Source organism: Alosa pseudoharengus, unplaced genomic scaffold, assembly GCF_046254945.1.
Source record: "Alosa pseudoharengus isolate Yale_2024_CS ecotype anadromous, Long Island Sound unplaced genomic scaffold, YU_APseudo_1.1 YU_APseudo_1.1_scf_13, whole genome shotgun sequence".
Lineage (NCBI taxonomy): Eukaryota > Metazoa > Chordata > Actinopteri > Clupeiformes > Clupeidae > Alosa > Alosa pseudoharengus.
In genome coordinates, this window is record NW_027468598.1 from 36,270,041 (window position 1) to 36,282,265 (window position 12,225).

Sequence of the window (12,225 nt, forward strand, 5' to 3'; positions counted from 1 at the left end):
ATGTCATCATGTCAAAGAGCCTAACAGATTCGTTTTTTCTGAGTATAGGCTAAAAGACCCAAACCCAAACAAGGTATAAACAGATATTTTTTTAATTAATTTTAACAGCACAATGGGAGTTATATGATTTTTTTTTGCTCAATTCTCGGTCAAGAAATCAGAACTTATACAGGCCTAAAACATGCTGGCTGGATTGGCCTACTACAAAACTAATTTCGCATTCCCTGCAAGGTTTTTCATTTAGACTCTCAAACAGAAAGAGAAAGAGAAAAGAACCACCTGGGATATACTTAGGCTACATGGTTTGTTTTAGAAGTATTTTCATTTGAGTTTGAAAAGCCTTGGCCGAGATGTTATGACAATTTAAAATGCATTCCCTTAAATTGATTCGTATGAAATTGTATTCAGAATACCACCCATTTCATTTGTAAATGTATTCAAATACAGTAACTTAAATGATGTATTTTAAATATGTAATCCTGTCACATGTATTCCGTGACTTCCCAGTACTCCACACAACCCCTTTCAAGGCTGGACTTTGGTGTCAGAATGCGCAGTTCAAGTATTTGTAGCACCTATTATGAAACTTTAAAATAATTGTTGATGTTGATGTGTTGATGTTCAGGATATAGAATCACAGATCTTTCTGTACATTCTCTACTGTTCCGTGGTCTGGATGGATGACCTTATGATTCTTCTCAGCAGGTGAAACCTGGCCAGCAACAGCTCACGGAAACGCTCCGTCATAAGAAAGTAGAACACAGGGTCGATGACAGTGTGCATGTAAGCCATTGGCCTCGTCACAAATCCTCACATTCTTCATGACGTAGTAGGGCAGGTTTAGCAGCAGGAACATATACGCTGCCACCTGCACGATACGCAAGGGCCTCCTGAAAGACGTCACTCGTTGCGCAAACACCCCCTCCTGCGTCCTCAGCAACGAGGCGATCTTGTGCGTAGACACAAAGAGAGACACCAGGGGCAGGACGTACCCACAACACGTCAGACTCAGACTGTAGCCCAGGAACCCCCAGGTCTTCGACATGCTCGCGAAGTCTGTGCACACCGTGTAGTTGTTGTCTGCCAGGCTCTTGACCGTGTAGTGGAGAAGGGGGCTAATCATGAGATGGACGGCGACCCAGGTGACCAGACAGGCCGAGACAGCTCCTCGGAGAGAGAGCAGTGTGTTGGTGCGCTGCGGATGGAGGAGCAGCAGGTAGCGGTCCAGGCTGACCAGAGCCATGAAGAGGACGCTGGCGTACATGTTGACGAAGAGGATGTAGCGGTTAAGCGCGCAGTTGACCGGCGATGTCTCCGTCATGTCGTTGGCGTACAGGTAGGAGAGGCGCGGCAGAGCGCACACACAGATGATGTCGGACACCGCCAGGTTGTACAGGTAGACGTTGGTACTCCGCCATTCCTGCAGGCACAGCGGGTAACCCAGGACGACCACTAGGTTGCCCAGGAAACCCAAGGTAAACTCCAGGGCGTACATAGGGCAGAGGTAGTACTTCCTGAGGGTGACGGTAAGTTCAGTGCAACTATCAACCTAGAAGGCAAAAAACACAAAAGCCAGGATTTGAACTGTGTCAGCATAGAACAGGAGACTTCTTTCAGGCTTAGCGAATTATTGCATTGGAATGTAGATCTTACTGGAATGCATCTTATTTGTATTTCTCTTATTGCCTTATTTCACATATCTTGGTCTGTCTTGGTCTACTCTTGGTCACTAGAGGTCAATGGAGAAACAGGTGTCTCTGATTGGAAATCAGACAAGTGTCTCTGATTGCCAGCAAGTATCGCCCATAGACAGTAAGTTGTTTGCCCCCAGCAATATGGCGGCCGCATTCACGTATGCCACCTAATAGAACTCGACGGACAATGCGTTATCTAGCTTTCTAATATCTATGGTTCAGTTTACCATGGGTTAATTTGGATAAACACGGTTTCAGAAATTACCTTATTATTACCTTCAAGCCTTGAATATTATTTTTTATTTTATCTTTAAAATTTTGGGGCAGCCGTGGCCTACTGGTTAGCGCTTCGGACTTGTAACCGGAGGGTTGCCGGTTCGAACCCTGACCAGTAGGCACGGCTGAAGTGCCCTTGAGCAAGGCACCTTTTTTTTTTTTTATTTATTTATTTAAAGAGGAATGCCTCTTGAGATGTGGCATCTCATTTTCGAGAGGGTCCTCGATAGGACTGGACAAAGACAAAGGGACAAGATACTACAGTACAGTACAGTACAACATACACATTCACTCACATACAGCCCCCTTCCCCCAACCCCAACCCAACAGCTCCCATTCCCTAATAATACATACATATACACGTATATACAACAAGCATACATCTACATATCCACATATATATATATACAGAGACACATATATGCATGCGCACAGTACATACATACACATATACGAAAACCTAACCCCTCACTACTCCCCGAGCGCCGCTGTTGTTGCAGGCAGCTCACTGCGCCAGGATTAGTGTGTGCTTCACTTCACTGTGTGCTGAGTGTGTTTCACTAATTCACGGATTGGGATAAATGCAGAGACCAAATTTCCCTCACAGGATCAAAAGAGTATATATACGTAAGGGATAATGCCCGACGAGGTGTCCATTATCAGAAATAAATGGACGACGCGGAGGCGTGAACCGCAAAGTCTATTTATTTCTGATAAGGGACGCATCGAAGGGCATTATCCCGTTTATACCATGGTCACTGTATAATAAATAAATATGAAATCAATTATTAATACTAAATGAGTTTTAGAGCTAAAATAGTTAGTTTTTTCAGCTGTTTATCACAACGCTGTGTAATGTTGAAGTCACGGCTGAGCAGACTAACTCAGGTGTTGTCAAGCAACGGAATGTCTTTTTATAGATGTAGTATATCACTTTTTAAACGACACCCTTTTCAACCTAGACCATGGTATAATTATACTTATACTATATACTTATACTTATCTGTAAGTAGACCATGTGTGTTGGAGGAATATTTCTCACAAAATATCTTTGAGTTTCGTACTACTTATGTCTTTTGTGCATACTTTAGTTAGCTAAGCTATGCTAGCTCTCGTAGATATTCCAAGTCAGGTTTAAAATGCTAATTAGTAGCTACCTCTGTTCTTTGAAGTTATGTGGTTTGCAGCATAGCTAATTGTGTTGTATTTCACGTGTAATGTTGATTTCTTAGATATGTTTTCTGCATTCTTTTACAGTTTTACAATGAGTGTCTGTACTTTGAGTGACTGAAAGTGAAGTATTGTTGGTAACTTCAGTAAAGACAAGAAAAGTCAAGCCTTCGATTTATTGGAAACTTCTGACCAACAGAGTTAGTTAGCTGTCTAGTTGTGCCTGCTGGCAACACAGTACGAGGGCAGCATACACTTCCTTATTTCGCCACGCCCATTTTGAAATATATGTTCTTCCGCCTTGTGCGCAAACTTCCAGTTGGCTAGTTCCGGCTAATTAGCTTAATTGGGATAACACGGCAGAAGAGGATAGAGAGGCTAACTTGGTAGGAAACGAAAAAGACTAGCAGGAGGTCAGATGGCAGTATTGTACTTCGCCACACAAGGCTATTCAACTCTACGGAGTGGGTTGATGATAAGCGGCAGTGACCTCCCGTATCGTATGGAGATATATTTTAGAGACAGATTGGTCATTCTCAGGACAGTATATAATTGTCATAATATGTTCTTATAAAGTGTTTTCTTTATATTTACCCAAATCCCAATGCATTATCTGATTATTTACTGCTAAAAAGAATGCTAATACTTACTGCGGGGCGTATTATACAAACTTCCTAACTCGCAAATCATATCTTATCTGTTTGTTAACCTTAGTATGTTTAGAAATTCATTACAGAATAGCCGCTCCTAAGTCAGTGTTCTCGTAACTTCAGATACAGTAGGAAAGGTGTAATACAGAAATGTCTTAAGTAACCAAAATCCTAAAAAAATTTTTTAGGATGACCCATAACATATGATGCCAGCCATTTCGATAGAACTCTGCTATCTCAATGTATCGCAATGGATGTAGCCTAGGCCTACTGCTCGACACCTTATGGGAAGTTTTTTTTTACTGCTTTTTACTGATTTGAATGCTTGTCTATGTGATTGTCTTTCATGTTCTGTATGTTCCTGTGTTTGTCCTGTGTATTGTCTTGTATTTTTTTTAACTGGAATGGCACCAAGACAAATTCCAATCAACTTTGTTGACATGGCAATAAATTATTGAACTTGAACTTCATAAAGTAATTTTCTTTGCTTTCGTTTGATTCCCAATCAAGACACACTGGTAAGAAAGACTTTACATTCTTAATATGGACTTATAAAAAGTTCAGAAATGCAGAATAATAGAATTAATATATTAATATAATAGATTAATTGCGATTAACTATAGAAATTCAGTGATTAATCGTGATTAAGAAAGTAATAATAATTTGACAGTCCTACTACGTGTTACTCATGTAACAAGCTAAAAAGGAGTGTTGGCAAACTGAGTCCACTAACCAAGAACTCAAAGAGCAATAAAACCTGCATGAAGTAAATCAAAAGAGTGTATTATTGTACTTGTATGCCTATGACATTTCAATTGGTCCTAACTGCTGTTGAGAGAATAGGATGCCATAATTTGGTTACCAGGACATTCTATCACAGAGCATTGTTAGCCCAAAACAATTACACATCTCATCTCAATTTATGTTTAGTCAATGACATGTTTTATACAACTATATACACATACTGTATTCATTTTTTGTATTTCTATATCCATGCAGTCATCTTACATTTGCAACAGTGAATCAGTCAATGAGCTTTCACATTGGACTCGTTTCTGAAAGAAATGTGTTCTTACCATTGTACTGTGGATGTATGCTGTGAGGTTATTTTGAAGGCTGTTTTATTCCTGTGTTAGGCTGTGGCTAGAAGAGACGACTTCTAAGACTTCCTATATACATCGTCATACTACCCCAACCCAAAATGGGTTTTTCCTATGCAAACCAGGAAATGGGTAGGTTCACATTCAGGGTATGAGCATAACATCATCCACATACATTACATTAGATGAGATTAGATTAGATTCAACTTTATTGTCACTGTGCAAAGTACAAGTACAGAGAGGTTGAGTCAACAAAATGCAGTTAGCGTCTAACCAGAAGTGCAAAAAGGCAGAAAAGTGCAATGTGAACAGTATAGATAGACAGTACAGTATAAACAGTTTATGCAATATAGTGCAGACAGTAGTAACTATGCAGTTAAGCAAGTGGTATTGTTTACATCAGGGATATGTGCAGTGTATTAACAGTAACATTATAAGAGCAGAATAAATATGCATATGCAGCATGAACACTATGGACATATACAGGGGCAGACTGGGACAAAAAAACGGCCCTGGCATATTTGGCCCAAGTGGCCCTCAGATCGGTCAGGAACACCTAATTAGATACAAAATCCTTGCATTGCCGTTAAATATGCATATTATTTAAAACTAAGTGTCGTTGATCACTGAAAATGGACAAATGTAGGCCTGTGTGGTGGAAAAAACCCGTTCAATTCAAGACCAAATTAGCACTCAGGTAAACCTCGATCCACTGAGACAAAAGTAGCCGTTGAACTGTCAACATTTTAATCACAATAATACAAAGTGACACAGCCTGACTAAGTCTAAGCCCATGCAACACTGAGCAGTAGAGTGAATGTATATTCTGCAGAATATTTAACCCAATTTGAGATCTGAGCCAAATCTGAGTCTGGATCAGCTGTGCTCCATACTTTATGCTCACAAAGGGGTCAAAGGTCCTCCTATTTCCTATATGCAACAATCCAATCAGAATTTGGTGTCCACCTTCTCAGTAGATTACTGAAGTCTTGGCAAACCAATAAGGGATATGACATCAATCCACCTTACAAAGCATTTTTGGGGGGGAAACTTTTCTATCCTCAGATAACCTTTTGTCCTTTTACTTTCCTTTTAATTGTCTTGTTAACCAAGTATACACGTAAAGCTATGGTCACACCCCAATAACTGTCTGCAACTTCCATATTCTTCAGATGGCAGATTGCAATCAGCCAAATGAAGAGCTGACTGACAGACTGAGGTTATTAAAAACCTGAGTTATGAAGAATAAATAGCTGATGGACAGGCTAACGTTTCTCTGACCACAAACACTTGCTGTGTTCAGATGGCCCTTCTCTACAGAAAGTACAATCTTGACCTTTTGTCCTCTGTGTAGCCTACACTATCACTCTGACTGATCAGAGGTAGCCATGGAGCACATGATCTCCATATTCAAGTAGGCTAACAAGCAATTATCAAAGAAGAGTTTCTGCTTGAATTCAAAGTGTCATTTCAAATTATTCAATAGGCTACATTTAAATTATACAATGTTCAATTGAGAGCATTACCAAAACATTACTGAAGCCTGTGTAAAGAACTAAGTTACCTACATAGTGGTAGACCTTATTGCAATTTATATCAGTTATCATCGCTATAGGGCAACTGAAAGAACAGAAAATAAACAGGGCAACTTTGTTGCCTATTGGTGGAAGTATTTTTGTATTCCTATAGGCTACCTACCTACATTGCTGGTACATTTTAGAACAGTACAGCTACAAGAGCTAATTCCCTTTAATGCCATTCTACATTGGTGTTATTTTTGCACAATAATAACAGTAAGAGTAGTTACAGATAGATAGATAGATAGATAGATAGATACTTTATTGATCCCCAAGGGAAATTCAAGTTTTTTTTTTTTTTTACAGTTACAGTGTATTAACAGTAAGAGTACAGTAGCATTAAAAGTAAGAGTAGTTACAGTAATATTAATAGTTACAGTATTATTAACAGTAAGAGTAGTTACAGTAGTATTAATAGTAAGAGTAGTTAGTTGTATAAGTCATGATAATAGTAGTACAAATAATAAGTGTTTGTGCAGTATAAACCGTATAGACAGATATGTACAGTTGACTATGGAGGATAGTCTACAGTAAGATAGCAATAACATTATACATCCCCCCCCCCCCCCATATATATAGTATTATCAGGGGGGCTGTCCCCCCCCATATATATAGTATTATCAGGGGCATATATATAGTATTATCAGGGGGGCTGTCTGGGGGCCCCCTGTCAGTGCTGGGCTCTTAGAATTGTCCTAACATAGTGCTGGGCGGTATGACCAAAAATGTATATCACGTTATTTTTCTAAATTCTTACGGTTTCATGGTATATGATGGTATTTTTTTACCATGCATAATCAGATGTTCACAGCATTTTCTACAGGTTGAGAGAGGAATTGCTGCAGTACATTGACTAAGGATGGTCTATTTTACTGTCATGATGTAGAATAACTCCACACTAGTGGTAATGCAGTTTTGCATGGCCCCAGAAAATGATGCTGTTTACAAAGAGCCACTCATGATTCTAATGAAGAATCTAATCAGAATGCAAAGACAATTGCAGTCAAAATACAGAACTTTTACTGTGCAAATTTCACAAACATCTTGTATAAAACCAATACAAAAAGTAGTGCAACTTGCAATAATTATACTTTTTTGAAAATGATACAATTTAAAATAAAACCTCTCTGTTAATATGCTTACTCTGTCAAATAGGCCTATCAGAAATGTATTGTTATTGTGTGGATAACATGACGTTAGTGGTAGGCTAACGTTAACTTCATGTGGATGGATGTCTTGTTAGCCTGCCATGAGCTTCGGTTCGGTTCGCTAGGCAAAACATTAACAAAAACGTTAGTTTTGGTGCACTGATGACAGTCAGGATCATTTCTAACTAGCCAGTTAGTATTGCTCAGTGCACCTCTATAACATGCTTTACTTGCTACCTGGATAATTTCAGCGAATATTCTTAAGGTGAGATGAATGATAATTAAACTTCACTGTGTTCGGTGGGTTGCTAACTAACGACATCACCTACTAGCCAGCTAGTTACAGCTGTTGAACAATCTCAATAGAATTGTCGTGACGGTAGGCTAAATCCTTTTCAATGCAGTATCTCTTAACGTTTTTCCTTAACTAAAGAAACAATTAAAGGTATTATTCTGTGCAACACCCTTAAATAAACCCCTTACCTAAGGAGAAATTAAGCCTTAAAGGTCATACTTCAGGGAAAAAACTTAAGGTGTTTTGTGTTTACCCTCACTATGCCTCGCAGTCATAGACAGTAAAAGCTCACAGTGGCACCATGCGTGCGTGTGAAAAAAGTCCCGTCTGAAACGCTGTCGCGCGGCGCAGCGTTCCAAACGTTGTGTAATCAAATACACCGGTATAGCGGTATATTAAAAATTCATATCATAACGAAAATATACACCGGTATACGGTGTGAACCGGTATACCGCCCAGCACTATCCTAACACCCCCGCCCCTTTTGGTCACTTGTCTTCTGTGTGGGAAATGTAGATGGCTTATATTTACACTTTAGAATGCTGAGGGGGTTTATCCAGCTATCAAACCATCTTTCATTCTGAGAAACGCCTCGCACAGGATGTGATGAAGAGTCCAGACGTGTGAAATGTTCACAGTGGTTCAAGAACCACAGGTCACATCATCACTGGACTGGCCTTCTCGTTCTGTAAGGTGATTCTTTCTTTCTTTCTTTCTTTCTTTCTTTCTTTCTTTCTTTCTTTCTCTTTATTGCTTTTCTCCTCTTCTTTTGTATGATCAAAATGAAAATGAATGAAAAACTGAAATCTAGTGTGTGTATACAAATATTCAAACATACAGTATCAGATTCTCTCAGATAGTAGTAATTCATAAAGCTTTCATTGAGTGGACTAGCACACACTGTCACATTGCCCAAGAAAGCTCTGAATGAGAAATAATAACTTCACTATTTGATTCATTGGTCTCATTTGATGGCCATCCACTTCCAAGGGTTTGTCTCAAATAAAGACCATCACTTCCAAGGGTTTGTCTCAAATAAAGGATTGTTTGCCTTGTGCTTTAGGATATCTCCTCAACTCAAGCTACAGTTAATGACCATGTATAACACACCATGTGTTACGTACATTATACATTATTTGTCAATTACATACATTATTATTTGTGAATTGCAGTGTGAGCTTGTGTCTGTGTGTTTACATGTGATGGTGGTTTAGGCTTGATTTTAGATACGTTTCTTAACTGGAAGAAACTAGCTTTGACTACAGACTTGACCTGTTTGTCAAAAGTAAGATCTCTGTCCATGATCCCACCCAGGCGCTTTACAGAGGGCTTTACATAGGGCGTCAGGGAGTCTAAGTCCATACCCTGGGTGAAACGTCCACTGGGTCCTAATAGCAGGACTTCAGTTTTGTTGTTATTTAAATTCAAAAAATGTAAGGCCATCCAGGCTTGGACATCATCAAGACAGTCTTGGAGAGGTTTTAAAAAGTCTAGGAGAGGTTTTAAAAAGTCTTGACCTTTCAGGGGAAGATAACTGTGGGTGTCATCTGCATAGCAGTGGAAAGAGATACCATTTATTCTAAGGATGGAGCCTAAAGGGAGCATATAGAGGGCAAAGAGGATGGGTGCATGAATGGATCCCTGAGGGACACCACAGGATAGAGGTGCTGAGGAGGAAACAAAGTCGCCTGTGCTGACAGAGAAACTTCTATCAGAGAGGTATGATCTGAATCACTTGAAGGCAGTACCTTTAATACCAACACACTGCTCAAGGCGAGAGAGAAGGATGGCATGATGGACTGTGTCAAAGGCCGCTGTGAGGTCTAGAAGGATAAGTATAACAGTATCACCAGCATCAGTAGCTAATAGAATGTCATTGCAAATTCTTAGAAGTGCAGTTTCAGGGTTTAAAACTGGACTGGAGCACTTCAGAGATGCCTTGTGTGTCTAAAAAAGATTGCAGCTGATGGAGGAAGTGGAAGAAATAAAAGCTTGACGAGTGTGACCATCACGCAGTGCTGTTAGTCCAAAATAGCTTTGACCTTGGTATATCTTGGTCTTGTTAATGACAACATTGCCCTATTGCCCAAAAATGTTTTTCAAAATACCAAAAAAGTTTCTGAGAAATCAACATTATTTACAGATATGTCAGCTGAGGCCATTTCCTAACTCTGTGGACTTTAGCTGTAACCATCTGATGTATAACTGTATTTCACACATAGGCTACTATGACACTGTAATAGGGTTTGATAGGTTTTCAACATCAGTATGGAGGGTTACGTGTACACAATAGTTCTATTTGATCACATTGTACACTGGATCTGTCAGCCAATTAGTCATGGTGCCTTAGAAGGTATTGGTTGTTTTGGCTGAAGTCCTGGATATGAGGTCCATGTCCTGGTACTGGTTGGTTTGGCCGAGGTCCCTGTTCTTGACATGTGTTGCAGTGAGGGAGTTCCGTCGTTCTGAAAACATAGAGGCTATTTCCAAGGGTCTCCAGCAGATGGTGCCAGAGATGTTTCATATTTTAGTAAAGTCCCAGGGTCTGGTATTACCGCTGTATCTCTTGGCTTTATGCACTCGACTGCATGCACCTCCTCAGAAACATGTTGTGACGACTTGACTTGACTATTCAGTAAAGTTTATTTATATAGCGCATTTTTATTCACAGAGGTCATTCAATGTGCTTTACATAAACAAAACCAAACAATAATAAACAACAAATAAAAGCATAGAAGGGCAATATAGTCAAAGAATAGTTAAAAGGTAAAGATCATAATAAAAAGAAAACATAAAACACAAGGTAAAATCATTTAAAAATAAAGAATAATTAATAAGCAAAAACAAAGGCAAAAAAGTAATAAAAGACAAGGTAGAATAATTATCAAGGCAGATTCAGAATTTGTAACTCAGCGAATATTATAAAACAAGCATGATGAGAACCTGGCTGGACAGCTGAAGGCCAAAGTAAGCACACGCCTGTCTGTCTTTCTCTTTCATATGCAACCTCAAATCAGAAAAAAGTTGGGATGTTGTGTAAAATGCAAATAAAAACAGAATGTGATAATATACAAGTCTCGTAAACCAATATTTATCTGCAAAAGGGACATAGACAACATATTAAATGTTGAAAATGAAAATGTTGACTATTTCATGGAGATATATGTTTTTACATTTTAAATTTGATGCAGCAACATGTTTCAGAATAAGGGACGGTGTACCACTGTGCAGCTTCACCTCTTCATTTAACAACATTCTGTAAATGTTTAGGAACTGAGGAGATCATTTGCTAGTGTTTTGAGAATGAAATATTGTCTCATTCCTGCCCAATATAGGATTTCAGTTGCTCAACAGTCTGGGTACTCTTAGTCATGTTTTTCATTCCATGATGCACCTAATTTGACAGGTCTGGACTGCAGACAGGCCATTTTAGCACCTGGACGACTCCTCTATGGAGAAATACTGTTTAAATATGTTCAGAATTAATTTTGGCATTGTTTTCCTGAAATATTCAATGGCATTATATGTGCATGCAATGATTTCCATACAGAAACAATGCAGTGCCATCTGAGGTACAAAGGACCACGGCCATCCTATATTACTTTTTCAGGTCTGTCCCTTTTTTGCAAAGATTTCTCTGGATTCTTTGAATATTTTAATGATATTATGTACTGTAGATGATGAACTCTCCAAATACGCAATTTCATGTTAAGAAGCATTATAATTGTTATAATTGTTTCATAATTTGTCCACACAGGTTTACACAGAGTGATAACCCTGTGTAAACCTTTACCTGTAAGACAGGGGTTCCCAAACTTTTCAACCCGCGACCCCCTTAAAATAACCGTGCCAGAGACTGGCGACCCCCACTATCCCTGGATGTGACTCAAAAAATAAAATAAAATCTGTGCACCGGCCATACGCACTAGGCTTATCCAAACACGGGCTTAACGACAACACAAAAGAACAGAGCAGCCTGTTATGATTTTACATATAGAAATTTACTATATGATAAAAGCAGAATACCTAAGTCAAAAAATAATATCCATGTAACATGAGTGCACATTATTGCTGTTAACTTTGAAACATTACTTTAATTTCCATTTTAACAGAAGAATATCTCAGTCAGGGTAATATCCACAAACTGTTGTAAACATATGTACATTGTTGCTGCGCAAATTTACATTTTGCCAACTATGTTTCAGCGTTAATCTCATCTAATGAGATGGATGCGCGCTATGCGCGTAACACAGCAAGTCCATTCTTGGTTTAATTGTGGAGACGGCCACACGGAGATCATCCTCCACATTTAGAC

The 12,225-nt window shown here is 39.1% G+C and overlaps 1 pseudogene; it reads right to left on the reverse strand.

Moving 5' to 3' along the window:
- Positions 1-657: 657 nt before the first annotated feature.
- Positions 658-12,225, reverse strand: part of LOC143121420 (succinate receptor 1-like) — a 24,524-nt pseudogene continuing 12,956 nt past the window's right edge.